This window comes from Actinia tenebrosa, unplaced genomic scaffold, assembly GCF_029948245.1.
Source record: "Actinia tenebrosa isolate PJP-AT-01 unplaced genomic scaffold, QUT_ActTen_1.0 PGA_scaffold3__52_contigs__length_22856419, whole genome shotgun sequence".
NCBI lineage: Eukaryota > Metazoa > Cnidaria > Anthozoa > Actiniaria > Actiniidae > Actinia > Actinia tenebrosa.
The window spans coordinates 19675210-19681938 of NW_028292580.1; positions in this window are offsets into that span (position 1 = coordinate 19675210).

The window sequence follows — 6729 nt, forward strand, 5'->3', positions numbered from 1 at the left end:
GCATGATTTAAGCAATTATTATTCGAAAAAGGACCACTAGCGTTTCTCATATTGATAATTCAGCACAACTGAGCGATCAAATAACAAGCTTAAGTGATAACACAAATAACTAAAAAGAAAAAAAATCAAGGGAGAAAAGTAAATGGAGTCTAACGAAGTGCCATGGTACTCTTCTCAGTAGGAGGTGATTTCCCCACAGAATTTCGAAAAGGAACAAAATCCACCCGAGCGGTAGCTCCACAAAGGACAGTAAAATGATTATTTCATCACATTATGACTAAATCTATTGGACCTACTTAAGCGATCCTATTAAGAAATTGGACCAAAATGAAAACATAAAGTAACTCTTCCTGAAGCCCAGGAGGCACGGGAGCGCGCTAGCTTTGCAAAATGAATTCTTGCCTTGACCTCAATTATCGATTATTTCTACACTTCCTAGAGATTAGTATATATATATATATATATATATATATATATAGCTTTGAGGAATAATATATAAAGCGATCGAGTGAAGCAGATAGAAAACCAACCACTTGTTTGGTTTAGGGCCAAGATTACCAAGATATATTGACACCCTCTTGAGACAGACGATTTGTTTAAGCGTTGACCACCCACTCACTCTATAAGCAGGTTATAAACGGTTGATCTTATATAGTAATCGATTTATAAATATCATGACCGACCCAAAAACTATGGATTGACTTCATAGATCGAAATTTTGAAAATACAACATTTTGCAGTTCCCCTTGAAGGATAGCTGACAGAGGTTGCATGGCATGGGGGCAAATCTCTCGAAAGCAAAACGATGCGGATGCAAAGCAGGCTGGACGAAGCATAAAGTGGTTATGAGATTGGAAGCCTAAGCCGTTCTAGTATTTTGTTTCTAGATTTTATTTTTTGCCGGTTCTTCTGATGGGAAAGGGCTGCAATCTTTCCAACCTTCACCTTGAGCCGCTCCGTCCATTTGTAAAAGATATCTTCAGTTTCTTAGCCAAACACCCTAAATTGTGACTAACCATTTAAATGGTTTTTGGGTCTCTACAACTCATCTAAAAATACATTTACTTACGAGAGCTCCCGATATCTTTGATTCTTTTCCGTTTGACTTAGCGGGTAGCATGGATTAGTTGGTTGAGCGCCCCGTCGGTGCATTTGCCACCGCAAGACCTTATTTATTAACTGATGTAACGATATCAAATTGGATTATAGAAAGCCGAAACACATCAAAGAGCGAGCAAAACGAATTGAGCCAAAAATGCAAAAGAACTGTTAATATAAATTAACGACTTGACCCTGGCCTAGTTGAATAAATTTTCTTTGAGAGGAAAGAGCGGTTGGGGGTGCGTAAAGACGCGGATGAGGAGAAACGGAAGGAAATGAGGGGTGTGGGGTGCAGAGAGAAGGGAGGACTGAGAGGTGTGGAGAGGAAGTGAATGAGAAGTGAAGAGAGAAGGACGAGAATGGGAAGTAAGAAATGTAGAGAAAAGGAGGGGACTTAGGGATGCAGAAAAAGGAGGTAAATGAGGAGTTGGGAATGAAGGGGACGAAGAAAAGGAGGGGACCGAAGGGTGCGAAGATAAGGAGGGGACTTAGGAGTGCGGAAAGGAGGGGACTGAAGGGTGCGGAAAAAAGGAGGGGACTTAGGGGTGCGGAAAAAAGGAGGTAAATGAGGATTAGCGAATGAGGGGTGCGGAGAGGAGGGGACTTAGGGATGCGGAAAGGAGGTAAATTAGGATTGGAGATAAAGGGAGGAAACTGTAGGGAACGGAGAGAAGTAGGGGACTGAATAACTGAATAAAAGAAATTGTCTTAGGGATTCTGGTAGTGGTAGCAAATAAATGGCGAAGCAGCATGATTGTCAATGATCAGTACACATATTTTTGTGTCAACTTCTGTTAACCCTGGGAAGACTCTTGTGGACAGATGACCACGTGACCTTGATCAACATCAGGTGAAATTGCTGGTTGACAATCATTCCCAAGCGTGTGATAAAAACAAAATACACGGTGGCCATTGATAATTCTTTTGTCTAAACTCGACCAATATGGCGGAAATGACGTTATCTGCTAACGAAACATTAGTTTTGAATAAAAAGATGAACAATTGAAACTATTGCAAACGGCGAGAAACGTACGTAGAGAATAACTGGAAACAATTAAGTAAGGAATAAATTTACGTTGCCTATATTTAGTAACAATAATAATAAATAGCGCAGCGCAGTCGTGACGTCATAAAAACGAAGACAAAGGCGAAATTCGGACAAACAAACTTACAAGTTTACTTTCAGCAGATAATTCTCACAGCCGATCGCAGTTGATCTTAGTTTACATGGGTGATTATTGTAACTTTAAGTAAAAATAATAAAATCGGTTCGTATAATCCTCGTAGCCGTTAAACAGAATGCAAAGTTTGTCCGAATCTTTAAGCTATTTTTAGAATCAGTGCGCTGCGCTATTGTATGTCAAGTTGTACGTATTGTTGTTCAAGCGAAAGAAAATAATCATTCATTGTAGGATAAATTGTTATTTGTTGATTTTTTTTGATAAATTCACTTAAATTTAATATAAGGTTTCATTGACTATAGGTTTGATATAACTATTAGTCGAAAACAATAAGTATTAAACGTTTAGTATACTGATAGTTATATTTAATAGTTATATTATTTTTATATTAATATATTATTAATATTTTTTCTTCATATTATAAATATTATCATATATATTTTGTTATCATCAGTAATTATTGTTGTTATTTATAATTTTAATTCAATTTTTCATTTTTTAAAAATTTTTCTTCATATTATAAATATTACCATATATATTTTGTTATCATCAGTAATTATTGTTGTTATTTATAATTTTAATAACAAGCAAAGGCATATTATTTTTTCATTATTCTTGTTCGTTATTTATTTTAGTCGTTTCTTGTCTTTATCTTAATCATATTATTTTTCTTGTACTTGTTCATCTAAAAATCGAAAAGAAAATTCTAAAAATCACTAGAATTATAAATGGAAAGAATTAAAAACATCGAACAAACATTTTATCAGATCGTCGGATTTAAAAAAAATTCCTATTGTTTTTTTACATTTATATTTCAAAAATATAGCGCCTGATATAGAATAACAACCTACAGATTTATCTCATTTCAATTTGTATTTGTAAAACCGTATTCATAATATTTCCGACTTTCGTGCTAACAAACATAAGATCGATAAAAATCGACTATATTAAGCACTGGATTAAACTTGATTTACTTTTCAGCTTAGAAAAAATTTGGTCTGGGTTCCGTTTGAAAGTTCCGCACGCAATAAACCCTTAATAAAACATAGCTAGTGTAGCAACATGGACGTAGCAACGGCCTCCTTATAAGGAATGGCGGTTGCCATGCTATTTCAGTGCTTTGTTTTTATCGACTACACTTTATGCAAATCGCATTGAGTTAGTATAAAACCTTGTGTTTTTTGACGGAGCTCGATCCATCTCGCCTTACAGTATGACAAGAAATCTAATTGGTTGCCTCCAACATGCTCCCCAAAGTATCGATGCTAAAGCATATCATTTTGATCGATCTTCAAATTCTTACCGCTGTTGAAAAAACGTAGATTTAATTCGCTGAAGAGCTGTGGGTTTGGTAATGACTTGGTGGGAAAACAGCTTAGCGTGTGACTAATAGATAGCTGGAAAAATGAGTTCGAGTTTTTCGAGTTTTTTTCGCCGGAGAATTAGCAACAGAGAAACAGGAAGTTCGCGAAGACATGGCAGTATTTCATTACCTTCAAATTTTCAGCACAGAACACATGTTATTATAGATTCTAAAACTGGAAAATATCTTGGCTTGCCTCAACAATGGGTATCGATCATGGGCAACAAAACTAAACAAACGCCAAGAAGAACAGTGTCGTCGCCAGATCTTCGACAACACCAAGCGTCTAATAAACAAAATGGCGTCGCTAGATTTAATAATTCTCACGTCTTTTCAGAACAAGTGAATTCGTCATTACCACGTCCACGAAGAAGAAACAGTTACCAAAACAATCAAGACTTGACTATCGAAAGATTGAAATTAGAATTACGGGATTATAAAGCAAGAACTTCAGCCGGTGGTAGCAAGACAATGCGGGGGAATGATTCTTGGCAAGATGGACCCTCGACATTACCAAGAGTAAATGGAAATAGTAACGCAATAATGGGAAGAAATGGGAGACTTAAACCCTCGACCTCATATCACTCCACTTATTCTATCCCTACTTCGATAAATCGATCCGAGTCGTCGGTTTGACGTTTTGTGCAAGAAAAAGCTGGAGATTTTATTCAATGTGGATCGGTAAAAAGAGACATATTGTATACAATATACCAGGTGGCGACTACGTTACTCGATACTCGTCGTTACGGCAAGTCTCACTGCACGGAAAAACAAGAGCTAAGTGAAGGTCCTTTGTCGCCATTTTTGATCAATGTTTTGATCATCGAAATTCAAAATTGGCATTCAAGTTGAATGTTATGAAGAAATGACAGGTCCTAGTGGTCGACGAGTGACTCGATTACTCCATAATGTTTTTTCCGTCACGCGATAAAAAAAAAGTGATAAAAAAGCATGAATATTTATTTACAAAAAATAATACTATCGCTACGTAGACTACAGGACAAAACTCCAAAACGACTCCTCTAAAAGGGAGAAAAATAAATATTTATTTAAGCCGAAAGAAGAATAATTAAATCTGTCTCCCTATTGTGTGTATTTGCAAATAAATGCAAACGATCAAAACTTGGAAGGATTTAAGCGATTGTTTCTAAACAATGTGGCAACCCAATTCAAATAAAGTATGTACTTAGTACTTCCTAAAAAGTACACTTAATTGCAACTATTAAGTTATAATTACTTAAAAAGTCTGGAAATCTATCGCACAGTGTGAGGACATAACCTTTTCTTACAGTACGTATTTAAAAAATAAGTAAAATATTCGAACGGATAAACATTTTGTCATTCAGTACATGCGTAATAATCAATAATAAGTTTTATTAGTATAAATGCGCTTTACAAGAAACAAAACGATATTTATATGAGTATATGCAAAAAATAGATAGAGAAAATAAGAGGAATCGGACTGGAATACCGAAGACGTGGGTTTGTTTCCCGCCAAGGGCATTTGATATTTTTCTCTTATTCTCTCTATTTTTCGTTAAACACACCAAACGCATAATTTATTACTACTCAAAAAAAATATATATATATTAAATATATAAAATAAAATAAAAATACATAAAATATTATATGATAATTAAAAAAACTACTTTAAATAAACGGATGGAAAAAGAAAAGTTTTTAAGAGCAGATTTAAAAATCATTTTAATTTTAATTTTAATTTTTCTCATTTTAGTTTTAACTCTTTTAACTCATTTTTAAGAAAGTGTCATTATTTGTAACATTGTCCGGTAAAGAGTTCCATAAAACAGCCGCAGAAAAAGAGCGGCCACCATAATGAGAAGTGTTCGTTCGTGGAACAGATAGAAAAACATCCAAATCCAGCAACATTGTTTGCAAAATTGCGCGCTGTGTTCAGTTGCAAAGTGTCTGCGCCTTCATTTAAAATTCACCAATCACGCCACTGCAAATATACTTGTCGTACTGATATTTCCCTTTTTCAGTTTTAAGGCAGTTTTAAAACATATTTTCGATAGGAATCCTTTTTTGGCCTCATATTGCTTATCTTCAGCATCGGTGATGGCCCTCTCTCTTACGTTCAGTTGAGATTAGACATCGATTCGGTGAGGAGAACAACGGAGATTTAAAAGCTATAAATTAGTCTAAAGATTACCTACACGAATCGAAAAGGTCAGTAGTAAAACGAGAGGTTCAAGGCAGGACGCATATAAGGCGCGATTACGCGGAGCAATTTTCTCTGCAAATTGTTTTGCGGCAGAAGTTGCATGGAGCATTGCGGCAGCATGTAACTTACAGCGCAGTTCGAAAAAAATGTTGCAAGATAAGTTGCAGCAATTGTTTCCATAAGTAGAATTCGTGTCTACTTTTGGAAACAATTGCATCTCCGTTGCACCGTTGTACACTCTTGCAACGACTTGCAAGAGAAAATTGCTCCGTGTCACAATCTCGCCTATTATAGGCCTCATGTGATAACGAGAGCACAACCCATGAGAATTTATATAACAGCTTAGTGAGTGGGAAAGGTCTTGCCTGTCTTTTATTCCATGTCGAAAAAATCTGCTGGATCAATAGTTTTCTAACGATGTTCTTATGGAGTACGGCGAGGGGCTTTAACATCGATCCGCCCGTCCGTCGATCCGGCCCCTTCCAACCAATCAATTCCGGTTTCAATCTATTCCTCTATCCTTCCGCCTCTCCCAACAACCCACATGCCTAATAAAAGCTTGCGATGCATATTGGGACACAACCATCAAGCCCTCCAAAGTAAGCTTTCTTGTACCCCGAGGAGCTGGACTCGAGATTAGAAAATTTATAGAAGCATCGAAGCATTCATTGAAAATGACGAAATGCTTAGCTCTTTCAATCAATAAGCAACAATTGCTTATTATTTGGTATAGCAGGAGTTACAACTGATTTTTTCTATAGAACACGTGCTTTAATACTGCATTTGGGTAATCTATTTTTATTCATATATTTAAAGTATCTATTTTACCGCCTCAAGCACTGGGTGTCCTTCACGCAATCATTGGAATCTTTCACAACGCAACGGCCTTGGCACGGAAA